This window comes from Ambystoma mexicanum, chromosome 2q (assembly GCF_040938575.1).
Source record: "Ambystoma mexicanum isolate Mex_15411 chromosome 2q, UKY_AmexF1_1, whole genome shotgun sequence".
Taxonomy (NCBI): Eukaryota; Metazoa; Chordata; class Amphibia; order Caudata; family Ambystomatidae; genus Ambystoma; species Ambystoma mexicanum.
Window position 1 is genome coordinate 458,989,846 of NC_090924.1, and position 22,698 is coordinate 459,012,543.

The 22,698-nt window shown below is 44.5% G+C and overlaps 1 protein-coding gene across 2 annotated transcripts in view; it reads left to right on the plus strand.

Moving 5' to 3' along the window:
- PTPN18 (protein tyrosine phosphatase non-receptor type 18) overlaps nucleotides 1-22,698 on the plus strand; it is a 674,845-nt gene that overhangs the window by 588,113 nt on the left and 64,034 nt on the right. The gene's annotated exons all lie outside the window — the stretch shown is intronic.

A 22,698-nucleotide genomic window follows, 5' to 3' on the forward strand; every position in this document is an offset into this window, starting at 1 on the left:
TTCACACGAGTCGTTGGTGGGACCGCAAAGGGCGTAAGCGCAACACTAGACCCTAAAAATAAACATAATTAAAAGAACATTACAAACTCGAAGCAAAAGCCTATTCCTTATAAACATACACCATCCTATAACCTAATACATGCTTCCTTTTCAAACAATGAAATCACATAAACACCTATAATAATATATCCCCTAGATACCTTTATAAACCTTTAATCTATAAAGCTAGCAAGCATAAATAACATACCTTGCGTACTGTCCCCTGAATAGGTCCTTTTCAAAATCCCCTTAAAAGGCTCTAAGGTCTGGCCTGTTTTTTTCACACGATCGGCGGCCTGCCATCCAGAGGTACCATGTGCTAATCCTTTAGACTTCTTCACAATACTAGACACTAAAAAAATTGACCATAACATAATCAGATACATGTTTACAAAACTAAAACATAAGTATGATTCCTTATAACCAAAGAAGCTCATAAATCCTAATAATTGTTTCCTTCTAAAGCATACAAAACCCATAAAAAATAAAAAAATAAACTATAATAAGCCTTAAAGCTGCTAAGCAAACATAAATCACGTACCATGCGTATCCACCTCTAAGCGATTTCCTTTCGGCTGACCCTCAACATGTTCTGCTTTTCCCAACAATTGTAAATCTACATAAAAACATTATAACATTAATCCTTACATACTGCAGCCAAACACACACAAACACACACACCACTATAAAATTAAAATTATTGGATTACCTTTCGTACACGTCGGTGTGTCTTTCACAAGTTTAAAATTTGCAGCATTTACATGCTTCCTCTTTTGGGAAGCCTTTTTCCCATAGACACAGTCTACTATAATGTTAATACAAAAGCATACATTTTTAATTCATATGTGATTACACCTTGAACCCTAATATCCTAAGACTTCAGGTGTTCAAATAAAAAACACTCTAAAATATCATTTACAAAACACACGTGTCTAAATACATAAGCTGCCTCGTGTCTTTACACAGTGTAACAAATGAACCATAACCAAATACAAACTCAAATACCGTTTAAAAGTTACACCATCCACTTTAAAACTTCATGTTTCTATTACAGCTTTAAACTAAACACATTTTTCATAAAAGCCATTAACTTGTAACCCAAATGATTAATTTTAAAAAGTTACGATGGCCATGTCCATTTATACACTGCTCTTCAATATTTATCCACGGTGTCCTGGTCAGAGAAAAAATCAATATTATAGAAACACACCTTGAATCATTTTTTAAAGATAAAAAAAAAAAAGAAAAAATGCACTTACTTCGTTTCCAAACTCCATGACTTCAGGTGCAAAAGTATATCAAACACAATGTAATCCTCAGTTTTAGCCACATCTTTTGGAACAGTCATGTAACACAAATGGTCCTCCAATGAAACAACTTCAATTTTACATCTAGGGCAAATTTTACCACGGCATTCATGATTAGCATTTATAAAGCGACCGCATGAAACACAGTCCGTTTTCAAATAACATTGGGCTAAACCCTGCGCTGCTTTCTCAATGTGTTTTTTAAGGCATTGTTCAGACCGGGCAAAAGTTTTACATTTGGGACTTTTAAACTTTGATTCGTCCAACACAAGACACCCATCTCTTTGACACATGTGACAATGTAATCTACATTTGTGAGCCATTCGATTGTGTATATATGACAACAAAAAGGACATAAATTCTTTACCCCTAGAAAACCTTGTAGGTTTAAAATGCCGTAATAGTGTTTCTCATGATGTAAAAGGTAGACAGTGTTTTTATTAGAAGTGTCACCCTGGGGAAAATATTTCCAAATCCGGTCTTCATTATACAAAATTTTGATCGGCACCCCAAAGTAATCTTCAAATAGACACACTTCATTAAAACCAACCATGACGTCAGGGGGTATACCCAGAGTCTGGTGGACCTCTAAAGCCTTTCTTTGTATGTAACCGTCAGTAACAGTTCTAGGCTCCAGCAGACCTATGATACTGGCAGCCATACATATATTTAAGTCCCCATAGTTAAAATCCAAAAGCCAATGCTTCTTCTTAGCCACAATCATACTGTTGAGTGTTTTCTTTAAAGGCCTGTACACGCCACCCTCTCTAGATCTAACAATCACAGTTACAATTCTTAAGGGTTCCGTTACAAGAAGCTCAGCCTTACTTTGTAGCAAACGGCCAATGTTTTCTAAAAACTCTAAAACATCAAACACCTGTCGGTGGGTTCGTCTGGTAAAAAGAGGTCTATTTAAAGTAGAACTGTCTAAACGGATCTGGACAAAGTCATTAGGACCAGCAGATTCCAAAATGTGGGAAACAAGCCTCTCAACCGATTCTGTTATCAGTAATAGTGCGTGACCTGTTGAGGTTATCCTATCTAGATTCATAAAACGAAAAACTTCATAGTATTCAACACTTTTATATTTTGGTATATCATGATGGTAAGTTCCCAAACTCTGTAAAAAAACAGTTTCTGTATCAGACGTGTCAGGTGTATCTGGAGAGTGAAGCTCTAAATCTTTCTTTGCACGGCGGGTAATGATAGCTTTTGCTTTTTTTAAGCGTTTCAAAAACATTTTCCTCTGTCTCCTCGAGCGAAGCCATTTTAAACACAAGGTCTTTGCACCTTTTACAGGTAAATGTGGTATGTCTACAGGCTTAGGGGGTGTATGCACATCTTCCAAACCATACCCTATGGTGCTAGGGGGTGTCATTACATCTATACCATTTGTGGACTTCCCAGGACCTAACCCAGTCCTTAATGCTGTTATGGGGATTGTCAACTGATTTGGAACAGCCCTAGCTTTATTTTTTAAAGACTGTTTTTTATAGTCTTGGGCCAGTACATTGGTTTTAGATTTCATCTTGAACAAAAGGTGTTTGGCCTTACAAACACCTCGACGTGTATCAATTAAAGATTTTTTAGTACCCTTTTGCTTTAATCTATACCTCTGGCAGCCTAAGTTTACTTTCTTCTGTATACCTGGTAGATGTTTTCCTTTTTTACTATTTAATACATCTACCTCAAATAATCGCTTAGCAGTGTCACCCCTTTTATAACAGGGAACCGTCACCCGGGCGGTTGGTGTGTTAACATGTTTAAAGGTATGTCGGGGAGACAACGGTTTATTATCAAGCTTGTGAAAATTGTTCACTGCACACACCCGTTTGTTTATACCATTTGGCCCTGTGCTTGAAAGATCTAACGGCGTAGGGGGGTCATTTAACCTACAAATAACAGAGGCATATACAAATTCTTCACAAGCTAATTTTATGTGGGAGTCTGAGTTAACTATAATAGGCTCTTTTATAGGGGGATTTATAATAGGCTCTTTTATAGGTGGATTTACAATAGGCTCTTTTACAGGTGAGTCTATAATTATTATAACAGGTTCAGAAGCACGGGCTGTTGGTATATCTGGTACCAAAGGGACCTGTTTGAAATTCTGGAAAATATCAGCACACTGATCACTGTTGGGGCTTGTAGGTAAACACGTATGGGGTATTGAATAATCTCCACAATCCAGAGACTGTTGCCTAATGGTATCCTGTATTGGTTCTAAAGCAGGAAAATCTCCAAGAGGTTCTTTTATAGGGGAGTCTATAATTATTATAACATTTTCAGAATCAGGGGCTACTGGTACACCTGGTACCTCCAACACTGGTTCTAAATTTTGGGAAATATCAACATACCTCTCACTGCTGGGGATTGTGGGTGAATAGGTATGGGGCGGTGTACAGTATCCATAATCAGGAGACCGTGCACTAACGACGGCCTGTATTGGGTCTAAAGGGGCTACTACCTTTAAAGATGAAAGCACATTAAACGGGGTAATATCGCCACAACCTATACTCTCCAGCTGCGATCTATTAGCTGATGGGTCTATAGGTGGTATAACCTTTACACGAGACCTTGTTTTTTTATCACATCTAACAGACCGGGCCTGAGGGGGATCAGCCGGAGTTACCTGAATACTTTGATCTTCCACAGCTTCAGAGTTAGTCATATTTAAAACAGGTTGAACCCCTGTAAACCGTACATCTTTTTTCAAACTTAGTTTAGAGTTCTTTAAACATTTTTGGAGCCCCAAACACTCCTGATAACCCCCCTCCCGTGTTGTGCTAAAGTGTTCTGTGTAGGGCTGACCTGTTTTCTTCACACGAGTCGTTGGTGGGACCGCAAAGGGCGTAAGCGCAACACTATACCCTAAAAATAAACATAATTAAAAGAACATTACAAACTCGAAGCAAAAGCCTATTCCTTATAAACATACACCATCCTATAACCTAATACATGCTTCCTTTTAAAACAATGAAATCACATAAACACCTATAATAATATATCCCCTAGATACCTTTATAAACCTTTAATCTATAAAGCTAGCAAGCATAAATAACATACCTTGCGTACTGTCCCCTGAATAGGTCCTTTTCAAAATCCCCTTAAAAGGCTCTAAGGTCTGGCCTGTTTTTTTCACACGATCGGCGCCCTGCCATCCAGAGGTACCATGTGCTAATCCTTTAGACTTCTTCACAATACTAGACACTAAAAAAATTGACCATAACATAATCAGATAAATGTTTACAAAACTAAAACATAAGTATGATTCCTTATAACCAAAGAAGCTCATAAATCCTAATAATTGTTTCCTTCTAAAGCATACAAAACCCATACAAAATAAACTATAATAAGCCTTAAAGCTGCTAAGCAAACATAAATCACGTACCATGCGTATCCACCTCTAAGCGATTTCTTTTCGGCTGACCCTCAACATGTTCTGCTTTTCCCAACAATTGTAAATCTACATAAAAACATTATAACATTAATCCTTACATACTGCAGCCAAACACAAACACACACACCACTATAAAATTAAAATTATTGGATTACCTTTCGTACACGTCGGTGTGTCTTTCACAAGTTTAAAATTTGCAGCATTTACATGCTTCCTCTTTTGGGAAGCCTTTTTCCCATAGACACAGTCTACTATAATGTTAATACAAAAGCATACATTTTTAATTCATATGTGATTACACCTTGAACCCTAATATCCTAAGACTTCAGGTGTTCAAATAAAAAACACTCTAAAATATCATTTACAAAACACACGTGTCTAAATACATAAGCTGCCTCGTGTCTTTACACAGTGTAACAAATGAACCATAACCAAATACAAACTCAAATACCGTTTAAAAGTTACACCATCCACTTTAAAACTTCATGTTTCTATTACAGCTTTAAACTAAACACATTTTTCATAAAGGCCATTAACTTGTAACCCAAATTATTCATTTTAAAAAGTTACGATGGCCATGTTCATTTATACACTGCTGTTCAATATTTATCCACGGTGTCCTGGTCAGAGAAAAAATCAATATTATAGAAACACACGTGTCTAAATACATAAGTCGCATCGTGTCTTTACACAGTGTAACAATCGCACCAGAGCCAAATACAAACTGAAAATACTGTTTAAAGGTTGCATCCTCCACTTATAAGCAAACCATGTTAAAATTCCTGCTTGTATTACTGTTTTAAATTAAAGCATAATTTTCATAAAAGCCATTAACTTGTAACCCAAATTATTCATTTTAAAAAGTTACGATGGCCATGTTCATTTATACACTGCTGTTCAATATTTATCCACGGTGTCCTGGTCAGAGAAAAAATCAATATTATAGATTGGCTAGTCAAATACAGCTTCTTTTTTTTTTTTTACTTTCCACGGGTCCCATAAGCATCTGAAACATCTTTATTTTATCTAAAATAGCATGTGGCCGCTGTTTTCTTTTTTTTCATTCATTTCTAGAATAAAAATATATTTTATTTGAATAGGCTCAAATAATTGTCTGTCCACCCTACATTTAAAACTCTCAAATTCACAAGTCTAAAACGACTGCCTGAAACCTTTCAAAAACTCAGTCCTTCGCTCTCCACACCGTGTGTAACTAATCAATATTAGAGATTACCTATACATATATCCTTTACAAAGCGGCAAACAAACAGGTTTTAAGCATCCACATTACCTTGTAAAGCGCCTATGTTCTCATCTTTAGTCGTATCTATTATAAATAAAACACACAGTGTAGCTTTATTAGCCTCATACACAAACCCTAAATACAATTCTTTTCGTTTTGCAGAACCTCCTACGTTTACATTGCCTTTTGTTTTATTCACAGGACTCTTTTTCAAACAATTTAACCTTTTTCCAAGTATAACATTAATTCTACACTTATAAAACAAAATACACATACCCTTGTCTAATATTTTTTGGCAGTCAAATTCATCGTAAAAGGACGGTGCTTCGTATCTCTAAATAAAAGGAATCAATAATTATACACCTTGAATCATTTTTTAAAGATAAAAAAAAAAAAGAAAAAATGCACTTACTTCGTTTCCAAACTCCATGACTTCAGGTGCAAAAGTGTAAATGAAAAGGCAACTTTCATGTTACCGGTATATTTATAACCTAGACTGTTTAATGTTTAGCTAGTCAGCCCACTTTATATCAATTTACATAGAAACGTATATCGTCAGAGACAGGACCCTAGCCTCTTAGATCTGCGGACGTGGCCTTTTCCAAATGGTACACGTACACTCTACAAATACATACAATGACACGGCTTAAAACTCCATGCTCCATACAAAACGAAAGTAAGACTTGTTTTACAAACATGAGCCAATGCTACACATCAGAGTGCGACCACAATATTGATCGTTCCCTCAATGTCACAAAGCTTCTTTAAAGACTCCAGTTAACTCTACATTGCCTGGATGATTCATCCATAAAAAACCAAAGCTTTTTTTTTTTCTGCACCACATTTTACCACAACACAGCTCAACATTTATAACTGTTAATCTTTTCTTATTTTCTAAGCACACACACACACACACCCAAACACACACACACACACACACCCAAACACACAGCCGCACACAACCAAACACACAGCCACACACACCCAAACACACAGCCACACACACACACACAGCCACACACACACAGCCACACACACACACACACACATATATATATACCTAAACTTACAGGTTTTGGAAATATATTTATCAATTAAAAAAGATCCATAGCCCACCTAAACATAGGGTCAGACCATGCATACTAGCGCAGACTCCAAGAGCGCCGTCTACCTCTCTCCAGAGCTCCTTCTGTATATATACACCATACTCCACCCCTAGGGGAGGACCCACAACTACATCACCCCCACAACGCCCCCCGGCCTGCCCCCCTGACATCACAACTTCATACCTACATCATCTCATCAAAACCCTGGACCTTGACCCCAGAGGGATGTCATCATCCCTGCTGGACCACGCCTAGCCCCCAAAATATTACCTCATGCACGACATCACCACCGGGAAACACCCTTTCCTACACCACCACGCCCTAAACACAAGCCATGACGTCACTGTTAGGTTAGGCCTTAGAAAAAACTTCAGGGACACGCCCGTGATGTCACCATCCCTGCTGGGACACGCCTAGCCCCCAAAATATTACCTCATGCACGACATCACCACCGGGAAACGCCCTTATCTACACCACCACGCCCTAAACACAAACCATGACATCACTATTGGGTTAGGCCTTACAAAAAAAAATCAGGGACACACCCGTGAGGTCACCATCCCTGCTGGACCACGCCTAGCCCCCAAAATATTACCTCATGCACGACATCACCACCGGGAAACACCCTTTCCTACACCACCACGCCCTAAACACAAGCCATGACGTCACTGTTAGGTTAGGCCTTAGGGGAAACTTCAGGGACACGCCCGTGATGTCACCATCCCTGCTGGGACACGCCTATCCCCCAAAATATTACCTCATGCACGACATCACCACCGGGAAACGCCCTTATCTACACCACCACGCCCTAAACACAAACCATGACATCACTATTGGGTTAGACCTTACAAAAAAAAATCAGGGACACACCCGTGATGTCACCATCCCTGCTGGACCACGCCTAGCCCCCAAAATATTACCTCATGCACGACATCACCACCGGGAAACACCCTTTCCTACACCACCACGCCCTAAACACAAGCCATGACGTCACTGTTAGGTTAGGCCTTAGGGGAAACTTCAGGGACACACCCGTGATGTCACCAAACCTGCTAGACCACGCCTAGCCCCCAAAATATTACATCACCCACGACATCACCCCCCGGAAACGCCCTTTCCTACACCACCACGCCCCTCAACACAACACATGACGTCACTACAGCACAGGGACATCCGCTAAGGCGGGACATGCGTTGCCATGGACACCCCAAGGGGCGGGACATCCGGTTAGGGCGTGGTTAAGGCCTGTCAGTTGATGAAAGGGGGGTTACTGCACTACTCATGCCTTTCCTCTTCCTGTAGTTCTGATAAAATCCAACACAACTCCTCATCATTCCACATGTGGATAATCATTCTTCCCCATTAATGGCTGGCTATATTTCCGTCTGCACCCCAACATAATTAAAGATAAGGTCAGAGAAACTCCTACAGGAACTGTGGGCATAACAGCTTAGTTATAAAAAGGAAGTTCTACTGCAAATACATCTAATGCAAGGGTCTATCTCTCTTCCCCACCCACATGCTGCTGATCAAACCCTAAGTCTTCTAACACTTGGGCCACCCAGCACAAAATTCCAGGTCTGCAACGATGTTCACGGCTACTGTTCGGGTTGAGAAGGAGAGCTACTGCCGATAAATGAGTTCTCGAAGTCTCTGCGTATGGTTGGGCACCACTCTTCCAGCCCCAAGCCCCCACCCTTTCTATGACCTTTCTGCTGGTAACTCCTCTCTACAGTCAGTGTAATAGATGGCACGGCCATGGCATGGTAGACTCTGGAAGTGACTGTGGGCCAGCTTGCACACAGGATTTCTAAGAAATGTGTGGAGCCTGTGGTGGGTCGGAAGATGGAGTCAGACTCTTTAAGGACATTCTAATTCCCTTTTATTCAAATGATGATTTCTAGAGGGAGTTTCATACCTATCTAGAGGAACTAAAGGTGTTAATCTATCGTTAGGAAGTCCCAAAGAAAGAAAAGTCCTTAGTCAGAATCTAATTCTGCCTGACCATGCCACTAAGATAACTAACTTAAACAAGCCCAGGAGATTGACTTGATTCTCCTGGTGTGCCAATATCTTCTGACAGTCTCTATGTATGATATGATATGATAGGTTATTTATAACGCGCTTAATACTCAGAGGTTTCTAAGCGCTGACCCGGGGATCGAACCTGTGTTGCATCGTGTAATCCAGCTTCCAAGGCAAGCACGTTGTCCTGAGCTATCCTCCCGAGACAATGGCCCTCATTACAAGTCAGGCGGAATGGATTAACGGGTTCCACTAATGGTTGCGGACCCGTTAACACCATTCCGCCTGATTACGAGGTCCCCTCGCGGGACCCGGTAAGGACACAGTCCTTACCGGGTCCGCGAGGGGACCAGGGAGCTAACAACGGCCCGGTCGTAATCGGCCCGTTGTTAGCTCCCTCTCCCATTCCCATTGAGCCCTATGGTGGCTCAAATTGGAATGGGGAAGGTCCAGGTCCGGGTTCCCAGAGGGAGGAATTACCGGGCCCTCCAAACTCGGAATGGCCCGCTAATTTCCCATTCAGGGAACCCGGACCCGGTTTTGGTGGCAGCCATGCCGCCAATAGCGGCATGGCTGCCGCCAAACCCATAATGAGGCCCAATGTCTCTATCCCTTGGGCTGCTTGTCTAGTACAATCTACTGTAATAGTCTCTCTTTATCACTTGGATTAACTCTAGTAGCTCTTCTACAATAGTCTTTGATGTTGTACTCTCTTTAGTGATGTATCAGCAACAGCTTTCCTCGTGACACTTTCTCACATTCTTTTTGGCGGTATTAGACCTCTGTTAATCTAGACTTTCTCAGCTTGGCTGTGGTTTCTTCCCACTTGTTATGTTCCCTCTCCTGGGCTCTTTCTTTGTAACTATCCTCTTCATTTGATAGTCTTGTCTGTCCTTCTTTATTACAATATGTTATGCTGCCATTTATTCACTTTTCATCTTGATGCTCATATAGTAATTTCCCTCCTTTATCAGGTCTTTGTTCGGAGTCTTCATAGACTTCCCACACAGGGTTATTCAAACCCCTCTTTATCAGCTTTACACAGTTCCAATTTCATAGGTTTATATTAAGTAACTTATCGTAAGTACTGTGATGAGTATCTCATCTTGTATTCGGCAGCCCAGGTGGCTTCCCGCTTCTCCTGTTCTCCCTGTTACCGCTCTGTATGTCTGGAAACGTTGCGGCCATAGTATTCGCTTGGGTGCCTTTCTAATTCCTTTAGTTTGTTGCTCTCCCGTTCTCGGCTTCCCTTCTTCCATATGCAAAGGTTGATGTTGGGAAGCTGTTTGCGTTCCCAGTTGCCTTCTTGTTTTGCGTTTTCGTTGGTCTCCCGTGCTTGGCTTCCCTTCTGCCTTATACAGGGTTTAACGTTAGGAAGCTGTTTGTGCTCCCACTTGACTTCTCTGATGGTCTCGGCATATTTCGTCAGGCGTCCTGCCCACCATTATATGGATGTGGTCTCGCCACCACCTGAAACAGGACTCTGCTTTCCTGTTTCACAAGGGCTCCTCTGTTGTTGGGTATGCAAGGCCTCTGGCATCTTACTCTGGCGTTCTGCATCTCTTCGAAAGTCGCAGGCTCCGTGGCTCTTCTCAGGTCCGCCTCTCCAAGGCATGCTTATGTCACAGGACTTCCTCGGCATAGGATATAATCTGTGTATCCTTGTTTCTCCACTCGGTCCAGTTAAGTATGCGTCTTCTCTTAAAGAGACATTCTCCTTTCCTTCTCCAGGCCGGCCGGTTCCAACATTACCTTCAGGCTAATAGGCAGATGTTACATTAGTCTTTGTAGCAGATAGTCCAATGTATGCAACTATGCTGTGTGGCTTAGGGAGTTCCTAACAGGAACAGGAGTCCTTGTCCCCTAAAGGGGAGTCTCTCCCAGTGAGGTCTCACTTGCCCAGACCACTAGGGAGGATCTTGCTGATTGTGCTCACCTCCCGAGCCTCAAAGGGGTGGCTCTGCCTTGGGGAGAATGGCTGAATACCTTCGATTCGTCACAGACCCCAGAGATGAATAAAAAAAACCTGGTGCCAGCATTATGTCATTCATGCTGTCATAGAAAGAATGCTGGTCAATGGTAAACAATCGAATGGTGCAGAGGCATAAATGGAAAGCCAGAAGATAATTCAGTTCAACTAATTACCTAACACCAACCTTTAAATGCTTTTGATTGAAAGTCATACCCATATCCGTATCAGAATGCCTTTCACTGGTACCCTGTTAATTAGTTGAGAACAGTAAAATGTACCCATTCTATTGCCAGATGACACTGCCCAGTTGGTACCCACAAACACTTGGTCAATCCCCCAGCTGTAGCCGATACATAACACATCAGACTTCTGTGCTGCAGAGTCACTAAAGAGCCCTTCAGCAACACCACTGCACCATTTTGGCCAATTTTGTGTTTTAATAAAATAACTCTTGGGCGTGGAGAACCTCTTCAAATCCCTATTACCTGGCTTGGCTTTGTTCGCTGTGGTTACTAGGAAAGCATTATACCCCCACCACTTTAAAACATGTCTAGCCACCATAGCAGGATGGGCAAAATAAAGTTACATTCATAGGCCCTCATTACGAGTCAGGCGGAATGGGTTAACGGGTTCTGCTAATGGATGCGGACCCGTTAACACCATTCCGCCTGATTACAAGGTCCCCTCGCGTGAAACCATGCGTCCTTACCGGGTCCCGCAAGGGGACCAGGGAGCTAACAACGGGCCGGTCGTAATCGGCCCGTTGTTAGCTCCCTCTCCCATTCCCATTGAGCCCTATGGGGGCTCATTGGAATGGGAAAAGTCTGTGTCCGGGTTCCCAGAGGGAGGAATTACCGGACCCTCCGAACTCGGAATGGCCCAGTAATTCCCCATTCAGGGAACCCGGACCCGGTTTTGGTGGCAGCCATGGTGCCAATAGCGGCATTGGCTACCGCCAAACCCGTAATGAGGCCCATACTCTTTTTGCTTAACACAAGAGTTGTACTGTCAGGTTGCTTTATAATTTGATTTGTGTGCTTTTAATGTCATTGAAGATAGTGATGATATAGTATTGTTTTAGCTCTTTAAAGTCGTACATTAACACATTTGTATCAGCTACAGCTAAAAAGCGTTGTGGTCGATTGGAATCTCAAATCATTGTGTGACCCGAGTCAAATCATTTGATCTCATTGTGCGGTATCTCCCACAACTGCTAAGGCATTTATGGGTTTTGTGCTGTGCGGGGGCAAGACACCTGATATGGGGTTTTGTGTTATAGGGATTCAGGGCGCCAGGTATGGATGCTGTGTTGTGGGATGGGGAGGCTGTGCACAATGTGTGGATTTTGTGCAGGGGATGGGGAGGCAGGATGCCACGTATAGGGTTTGTGTTGTGAGGAGTCAGGACAAGGGACATGAGTTTTGTCTGGCAGGGGCCCCACACGAGATATGGGTTTTTGTGGCAGGAGCCCGTGAGGCAGGATACCAAGTATGGAGTTTGTGTTGAGGGAGTTAAGACACCAGCTGTGGGTTTTGTGGGGGTGAGGTCGGGTGTGAAGATGCAGGTTGCCATATATGGGATTTCTGTGGTGAGGAGTTGGGAACGGAGGCAGGACAACTGGTATTGATTTTGCGTAGTGGGGGTAGTGAGATTTTCTGTTTTGCTGGGGTGGGCGGGGGAGACGGGCACAATGTATGGGTTATGTTTAGGGGGATTGGAAAGCAGGATGCTAGGTATGGTTTCTGTATTTTGGGGGTGGAGAGGCAGTGTACCAGGTATGGGTTGTGTATTGTGGGGTACGGGGAGGCAGGACAACAGGTATGGGTTGTGTGTGGTGGTCAAGGAGGCAGTACACCAGGTATGGGTGGTGTTTTGCGGGGGCAGAGGAGGCAGGACTCCAGCTAGGGGGTGTATGGGGTGGGGAGCAGCAGTCGGCATGTCTGGTTCGTTTACCAGCTCCTGTTTGACTCGTAGAGACGGCAGAGTCAGGGGTGTACTGGTAACCAAAAGAGGCCCTGGAAATAATGTTCAAAGTGGCCCCATATTACACATTTTCAGCAAGCCCAACCCTTTTCCTGTGGTAAAATTTGGAAATACCACACAAAAGAGGCCCACGGTGCAGAGGCCTACCAGGAAATCTCCAGAGTTCGCTATAGGCCAGTCCACCCCTGGGCAGAGTCAAACCAGGCCCCATGGCTCAGTTCAGACTAGGCTGCACTCGTGAATTCTCTGACACCCCCACATCTGCCCGACACCATGCAGAGGAGTTCTTTACTGTAGCTTGATTGTAAACACAGTGCGGACTTGAGCTGCTACAACAACTAATCAGCAGGAACAATGATCTAAAATGAAATGAAGAAGATTCTCTGTGTTGTGGAATAACATCATACTAATCATGCTACATTGATTACAAATCATTTAAGCAAGTGTTTTGTTTTAAGAAAATTTGAAATGTGAATATATTGGAATGGAAATATTCCCTTTAAATGTACAGTCCCTTTTAATACACACCGACAAAAAACCCAAGGAATTTCAGAGCACTCGTTTCCCATTGCCATGCATGAGAAGTCCATCGAGTACTGTTTTCGTTTTTCCGTTCCCATTTTAAAATTGGAAGAACTACAAGTCCCAGAATTACAAGAAAAAAAACAGGACTGGATGGCCTCCACATGCATGGCAAGTGGAAACTTGAGAGATCGGCGTCATCTGTCTGGCTGTACTTTGTGGGATAAAAGAGAGAGGAAAGTGAGCAGAACTGTGTAGCTTTTTACCAATTCTCCACAGAATGTGTACTGTAAAATTCCCTTTATTGGTCAATCAGTTAGAAAACATTCCCTTTGGGATAACCCCTCCCCCAGCTCACCTTATTTTGATTTGTGTTCCCTCTCTATGAGCGGGAAGTAAGACAACCAGCGATGCGGTTGGCTGGCACTGAGACAACTATTGGGACGTTCTTACAGTCCACATGGCAAGGTGTGTGTGCAGGGGTACTAACAGAAGGGGGAAAGGTACGCTGTGTGGGTCCCAGCATGGAACACCAAACGCCAGGACTGGGTGACCATAGGGTTCAAGCTCTCCCCCACCGCCTGCACAGCGCGCCCCCCATAACTACACAACTTCGGCATGCTCCCAAGTGCCCAGGCAAAGCGCTACTGTGGGGCTCTGTGTAGAATTCCTTAGTAGGTTTATGCATAAATACATTGTTAATCATCACGAGTTGGGCGGCATCCACAGCGGTATTACCACCGGGGCTATTAGCATTACCGGCAACCCCCCCCGGCGCTATTAGCGCCGGATAACGGGTTTGGCAGAACGGTAAATCCCCATTGGGCCCATTCCACATTGGGCCCAATGGGGAATTCTCAGTGCTACTACCGCTGGCGGTATTAGCGTGGCGATAATAGCACTTAAAAGTGGCAAAATCTCAGAGCTGGGGGTAAATCCTGCCAAACCAGTGATTTGGCGGACCCTTAAATGCGGCGGTAATAACGTTACCGCCGCATTTAAGGGTTACCGCCAAACTCGTGATGAGACAGAATGTATTAAGCATAAGCAAGTACAGCGGATTTACCAAGGCAGAAATGGTAATTGTAGACCGGATAAAAGCAGATCATAAATACAAGCACGCGACTCAGTGCCTGCCACAACCCCACCCAGTGTCACTGTGCTCTGTTGAAAGTGGTAGAAGATGACCGAAAAAAGTAGTGGAACTTTGGTCTCTGCAGGGCAGAGAGTAGGCAGAAGCATAGTGCAGTATGTGACAGGGGCGTTGCAATAGTGTAAATGACTAGTAACTAAGGCTCCTATTACAACTTTACACTTGCACAGGGACATGAATGGACAACTCCTATATAGATTGGTGAATATGGTCGTGAAAGGTAGAGGAATGGTAAAAAGAAAAAAAGAAAAGTAGTGGAACACCGCTCCCGACTGTTCCCGCTCACTTCGATCACTGTCCGTTGCTTTCCAAAGCCAGGTCTGTGCTCAATAAATACCCTATTAATAATAATAATATTCCAGCTCAGCTTATTCCTGGCATTTCACTATGGGCTGGGGACATGAAATACCAGGGAACCAACAAGGCAGGCGAGCCTTGGAAATAGCAAAACCAAGAGAAGCAAAACTATTTGGAAGCGTTTAAATTACTTGTCACTTTGATATGTTTTAGTCACAAGGTCCTGAATCCAGCCCTTCCAGTACAGATTGCTGATGTAACTCCAGTTCTGGATTTGCGCCTTCGCTATAGTCAATGCTTGGTCGCACCTGATTAACAAGTCCTGAGGAAGGAGTTCGAGGAGTCGCAGCAGCGGGGCCTGTACTAGTATGTAGACAGAGATTAGGTCAAGAATATATTTTTGAGATCTTAACATGGAGTTCTGAAGTCCACTCCTGTCCAGGCCCTGCTTCAGGAACTCGGGGCAAGTTACCTTTCTGATACATTGCAAGTATCCTCTGTTGCACACCAACAATATTCTTTAGTCACACTGTCTTCGCAGTTATACACTGATGTGTAAATCTTTTACCTGGAAAGAGGAGGACTGTTCCTGTTGATCGACCCTGCAAATTCAATTAGTTTTTGTTTTTGTTAATACAATTGAAACTATGGTTATTAAAGTTCCAAAAGTATCAGTTCCCTTCATTCATGTTCAAACTTTCAAGGTGCCATTTTGGAACTCGTTTGACTTCTACAAATTTAAGGCAACTTTAATGATCTTTTAACCTCCATTAAAGCAACTTCCTTACACGGATCCCCTTTTCCTGTTACTTTAATTAAACAAATACTTTCAACCATCCCTTTGCTTTGGCTGCCCTTAGTCTATGCTTTATTAGCTGAAGGTATTTTCCTGACTTGATGTGCAGGATACAATTTTAGCCCAATTACTTCTTTACCTTTTCAAACAAAACCACTTGGAAAAGGTGTGTAACACATTCATTTTCCCTCCACCACTTCAAACACAACACAACCTTCTTAGGCATTACAATTCTGGTTTTAACTTTAGTGTATCAATGAGACATCACCCCTTCAGGTGGTGGATGCTGCAGCGTACTTCATGGATGATGGGTGGACCTGTCTACTTGTGCTTCTTGGTCCGTCAGCAGCCCTGTTCAGCAGTTTGTCAACTGGTTTGGGTTTGGCTGGTTTTGTCCTGCCTTGCTTCTTCTCGTTTCCAAAAGACAGCCCACAATATGTGCAGGTGGGCTCCAGCAGGTCGATGCTGTCTCTCGTGCTCTTTAGCATCACCCCTCAGACTAGCAGAAATGCGGTTTCCTTGTCTGGTCTGTCGATACATCAATAGGCTGATGAAACACAACTCTACCCTAAGGTGACATTTTCTGTACTATTTTGGTAGCATTGAATGCTGCACTCTCACTAAACCTCAACCCCGTTATGAGTGAATTCCTTTCCTCATCCTAGTCAAGATTGTCTGTCTTCACCTTCTGCCATTGATTACCGCTACGTCCCATCCCCTTTCCAACAAACCTTTGGGATGGTGTCCCTACAGGGACTGGACAGAAGCACTATGCACAGCGATCACTGAAAAAGGTGCTGAATTTGAATGCTCAGGAACGCCTGTGTACTGGCTGCTCCCTTGTGTGCTCCTTGGCGCCCAATCACCAGCCCCTTCCTCAGTGTGGTTTGGCAAGGAGCACTCTCTACAGCTCGCGTCCACTGATGTGTGAAATCTTTTTCTTTTTGTCGGGCGTCGCCTGTTATTTTATGGTTTCTTTTCTGCTGGCCTTCCTATGGCCCATTCCTGGGGCCGTACTTGCTGACACTTTGTCACAAGGAGTGGCTTTTTCAATGCCCCATGCCTCCACGTTTCCGAAACTGCATCACAGGTAAGGAGCATTGCCTCTTCAATCAGGGGCCCCACAAGGGTGACAAGTTCCCCATGGCCGGGCCTGTCCAACAAAAAGTGACTCAGGGCCGATCAACCAATCCTAGCAGAGCTTGCCTGAAGGTGTCACAGAAGTGGTGTACTATCTGGCTTTGACAATGGCTCTAAAGTGCCGGAGGGCCTAGTTGGGTCCAAAGAGCACTCTAAGTCCAGCTTTGGGAGTTTTTCAGTTCAGTCAACAGCCTTGTCTGGGCCCTCATGTCCAGAATTGTAACTCTCCCTCTCTAGAGATATGGGTGTGTGTGAGTTTTTGGGCCTACCGTTAGCAGCTCTGGTACCCCCTCAAGATGGGAGTATTGGCATTAGTATGTCAGGGCAAACCATGAGGGGTGCCCATGCAACCTGATGTTATCCAGGAGGTCAATAGGGCTTGGAGCAAGCCCCTTGCAGCGTAGCTACACACCAGCATCTATAGATCAAGTATAGGCTCTTGGAGGAGGAAAGGTTAGGCCTAACCTAGCCTAACCTTGCATCTGCTGCCTGAGTCCACAGTTGTGGTTGAAGCTCTGGCTAAACCAAGCATACTTAATCAGCTTCATAGTTGGTTCTGCCAGGAAAAGAGGAGAAAGTTCCACCTTTGTCATCCCCAGAGAAATTAAAGATGGTTACCTCTGCACAGATCCTGGGTTCCCCGCAGAAGGGGTACTGGATCTGCATGGTGCACTTCCAGGATGCCTACATGCATATCCGCATCCGCAAACAGCTCAAGACTTTTCTCTTCTACTCCTCCTTCCCTCTCTCGCTCCCATGCTAACCATCCCCAAAGTTGCTGAGAGTGGTGGCCTAGCCCCTCAAGAGTCCAAATAGAGTCCTGACCACCTGTCCAATCGCCACCAGCATCCCCCTGTGTAATGGCCTGCGGGTCCACACCTGCCTGTTGGGTGGTTTGTCTCAGGCATGCACTTACTTGATGGGTGGTAGACCCCTCCCCCTTATTTGGGGCATCCCCACCCTTGCACTTACCTGTTGCCTCCGCAAGCGGCACCTTCAGCACTTCCCATCATGGGGGACCCTCTAGCACTTCCCTCTGGGGAGACCCTCTAGCACTTACCCCTCAGCTCCCCCACCCGCCCCTTCTCTATCTTTGTACTTGCACGTTCTGCATGTCACAAGGCCTAGAAGGGCTGCAGTTGTTTTATTATTTATTGTAATTCCTATTGTTTATTTCATCCCTTTCTCCCTACCCTTTTGCCTTGTGGCACTTTGAAACACTATCTTGTTGTATAACCGCCTTATAAATGTCCAATAAATAAATAAAACATAAATATCACCATTTAGCCTCCACATTGCAAGTTCCTAAGTTTCTCCGTGGGATCCTTGCACCTCCAGTACAGGGTACTTGTGATTGGCCTCAATATGGCTGCAAGGATCTTCATTAAGTTGGTGGATTCCAAAATCGCCAAATTTCAGCGGTAGGGCATTCACATATACTCCTATCCAGATGACTGGGTGGTAAGAGCCCTTTCACCAGCAAAGGCGTCAGGGGCCATTGGGAGGGTTGTGGAACTGGCGTTCACTTTGGTCTTGTCCATCCACTGGAGGGTGTTGAACCTCTTACCATCCCAACGCTTGGCTCTTATTGGCTCCATGGGGGATACTCGTCTCAGGAAAGCTTTCGCTCTAGAGGACAGGATGGAGGATATCGCCCAGCTATGCTACAGGTTCAAGAACTCTGCATCCCTTGCAGCACTGATATTTCAGAGCCTCAGGACCTAATGGATTCTTTTGGTCCCATTAGCCATGCTCCACATGAGGAAGACGCAGATACGATCGGCCTGCCATTGGTAGCAGGACATTCACCCCCAGTCAGTCCTGGTGGCCATCTTGTCAGTGATGTTGGAGGACCTGGACTAGTGCTCTCAGGAATCAAACCTCTAAGTGGAGAGTCCCTTCCCCAATCCACGGCTTTCTCATTTAATCACGATAGATCTGTCTTTATTGGGGTGGGGCGCATCTCTGGGTGATCTGCAAGCTCTTGACATCGGGTCAACACAGGATAAAATACTACACATCAACATGAACAAGTTAAAAGCAATAGGGCTAGCTCTTAAGGCCTTTCTGTCCTCTCTTAGGGCCACTGTATGTTGGCCCTCTCCGACAACACAACAGCAGTTTACTATGTAACAAGTAGACCACATCGTCTCCCTTGTGCAGACTAGCCTTGCAGCTGTGGGACTGGGCTATCTAGAATTCAATTTTCTCACAGGCCAATCACTTAGCAGAAACCCTCAACATTCAGGCAGAGTGGGAACTCAACAGGAGCATTGTAGCATAGTTCTTCTGTACACACCGCCGACCCCTGATAGATCTGGTTGCCACAGAGAAGATCCATAGCTAAATGTTTTCTCTATGCATCTCCTGGAGGGGCGGGGGTCTCACTCTCCTTGGGTTGCCTACCTGATACCCTGGGCGTGTACGTTTTTGTACAGCTTTCCCCTATTCATCTGACGAGCAAAAGACATCCACAATTTCCAGAGGGCTCAACACTGAAGGATGCTCCTGATCACCTGATACTGGCCAAAGAGATTTTTGTTTTTCTGGCCTTCTGAAGTTGACACCAGCCCTCCTCAGATTCCTTTGATTACTTAGAACTTTTCACTCAAAACTAGGGAGTGTCTTTATCCCTCCCCTAGCTCTCTCACCTTTGCTCTTTAGTTCCTGAGGGCCTAGTCACTAGGAGAACTGAACTTGTCTTAACATGGCAAATTACCCACTAATGAATGAAGAAGGGGAAGGGGAGTAAAAACGCACTTGTTCAGTGGATGGAGCTGGTAATGTGTGGTAGAACAGGTAAATGAGCAATAGGAGAGGATGGCACTGAACACTAGAGGCAGGGTGGTAGAATACAGATCATTGAACTATTATCTGTAGGTAGGGCAGAGAATGAAGCTCATAGAACAGGGTGGCATAGGATTTGAGGCTGGAGCAGCCACTGTGAGACCAGGAGACAGTGAATGCAGCTGGTATATTGAGGTACTGGGAATGGCGAAAGATCTGGAAGGTTAAGCTATACTCCTATACAGTAGATCTGGTGGTTTGAGGTAGGCAAGAGGAGGATGGAGTCATTGATCTGAAGTACATCATAGGTAATCGAGCTGTTGGTTTAAGGTGGGATGTGTCATAAAGCTGAGCGGGTTCAAAAGCAGATCAACACAGAAATGTAGTTAATCAAGGTTTATTAGGGAACATTACAATGGCGGGCTAAAATGACAAACCCCCCTTCGTCAGGCCCACATTCAGAGAACCTGGATAAGTCCTCCCGGTGTCAGCCAGCTAACATATTAAACAACAGTAAGATGGCTTTGTTCATGAGTCACAGTCCTTTTTAGTTTATAGGATCCCATTCCAGACTACTTCTTTCTTGACTCGTTTTCAGTAGGTTCTGGTCCTCTGCTTTTTGCCCTCGTCCAAGGAAGACCCCCTCAGTGGGACGCTGGGGCCATATGTTTGCATGCTTGCTACGCCATGTAAAATAGTTGCTGGGGTCACACAGTGAGGAGAAGACACCCTAGAGTGGCCACCAACAGGCAGCCAACCTCTGTCTACTCAGAGGCTTGATGGAGAGATTCTTGATACCTTCCATTTGCAGGCTTCTGACTCTGTTTCCAACATCCCATTCTCATCTCTCCTCGACCTCTCCTGCTCCGTCTTTCTTCTCCTCTCAATTGTACTGCTCCTTCAGCTCTACCTGCATCTCCTCAATGCTAGACCACTTGCACTTACCTCCACCCTTCTCAGTTTATTCCTTTCAGGCTTGTAGTATGCCAGTTCCATCTCCTCACTGCATTCAACCGTCTCTTTTATTCCTCTCCTTCTCCCTCTCTCTGCCTGTCTCATCTCTAACCTCCTCTCTAACCTCCTTCTTAACTCTCATCTACTCCTTCCACCAACATACGCTCCAAGTACCTCCTCTGTACTCTCCAACTCCTTCCAGTGGTTTCATGCAATCACCCCCTCAATGCTTTTCATCTTATCCCTCCTGATGCTTCCTCCAACCACCTTCCCAATGCTCACCAAATATTTCCCCACATGCTTTCTTCTGAGATCTCTACTAACATCCATCTTCACTCTGATGTCTTCTCCAACCATCACCTCAGTCCTCCTGATGTCTGCATTAACCACCTAATTTCTCCCGGCATTTCATACAACCTTTTTCCTTAATCCAGGCATTTCTTCAAAACACCTCCTTTTTCTGGATGTTATCTCAAACCACCTACATCCCTCATGGGACATCATTTTACCACTGTCACTCTCCTGATTTGTCTTTTAACAAATTCCTTCCTCCTGATATCTCCTCCAATGACCTAATTTCCTCTGTTATCTCCAACCACCTCCTAACTTCTTCTCTAACCCTCAACTTACAGCTGATTTCTCCCCCACCCACCTCCATTCTGCTGATGTTATCAATAACCACCACCTTCCTCCTGGTAGCTATTCCAGCCTTCTCCTTATTACTCTTCACCTCACTCGCCTCTATTCCTCCCCACCTACCTCTGGCTAGCCTCCTTCTTCCTACTCCCCCTTAGTGTCCTCCTGCCTCCACATCCAATCCTCTCTAAGGCTCCTCTGCTACCTCCAAAACACCTCAAATTCTGCTTATAATGTTTGCCCTTTTTACAGTGTCTTGCTCCTACCACAGCTCAGCCATTTCTCTAGTGGGAGCCACAGTGGAGGATTATAAGGTCCGGTCAGGAATTGCTTCAGCCAGTCAGGTGGAACAGGATCACCTGGCCTTAATAACTGCATGCCAATTTGCGTGCTGAGATCGACCAAGCCTATATGAGCCTCGTCGCCATTTTGGTTTCTGGATCCGTGACTTGCATGCCTCAGAGCAGACAGCTCTTGTGCATCCTCTCTCTTCCCTGGTCCCTGCACTGTGTCCTCCAGCCATGGCATATGCTTGCCCCGCAGGAAGTGTAAGCTTGAACTCCATGTGATTGGATGGAGTATTGGCAGCTTTGCATCACAAGGGTGCTGGAGGGCTAGTGAACATTGACCATGTTTGTAGGTATTGCATTTTTAGGGTTTTCCCAGGTACATATTCTGGGAAGGGCAGCACCAGATACATTGCCCATCGGACAGTCCCCTGCCAAAGAACTGGGTATGGCACATATGCCACCTCAGGGCCCAGCATCACGTTGATGGTGGTGGCATTCAGCCCCCATGGTCACCCCACCCACTCCCCCCAAAGTACATCTAGGGGACTTAGTAACAGATGTCAGTGAGTAAAGCTGGGGTTTTTAGGTACGGGAGCAGGGGGAGAGGAAGAGCCTGGTTGTTTTAGTAGGGATGTAGAAGGGAGGGGACAGATCCTGTAGTCAGATGAAGGATGATACAAGTTGGAACTTTGGTTGGCTATTAGATGGCAGAGTAGACAGTGGTATGGTTGGGTGGATTTGGGGTGGAGTCGATGGTTAGAGTTAGGCTGGTAGAGGTTGAACCACATGGTTAGACTCAAGGCTGTAGAGGAAAAGCCTTTACCTGTAAATTGATGCATGATGTTAGAAGGTTGAGCTGGTGGTAGCGGTGGGAGGATTGAGGATGGTGGTGGTGAATTAAGAAAGGATGCTGGAGGAAAGAGCCGGTTGTAGGCCAGGAGATGTGCAGAAGGTGGTAGATAGCTTGGCTATGGTTGATAATAAGAGGAGATCAATGTTCATCAGCTCAGTGGGAGAGTGACACACTGGGACCGAGGTAGGAGGATCA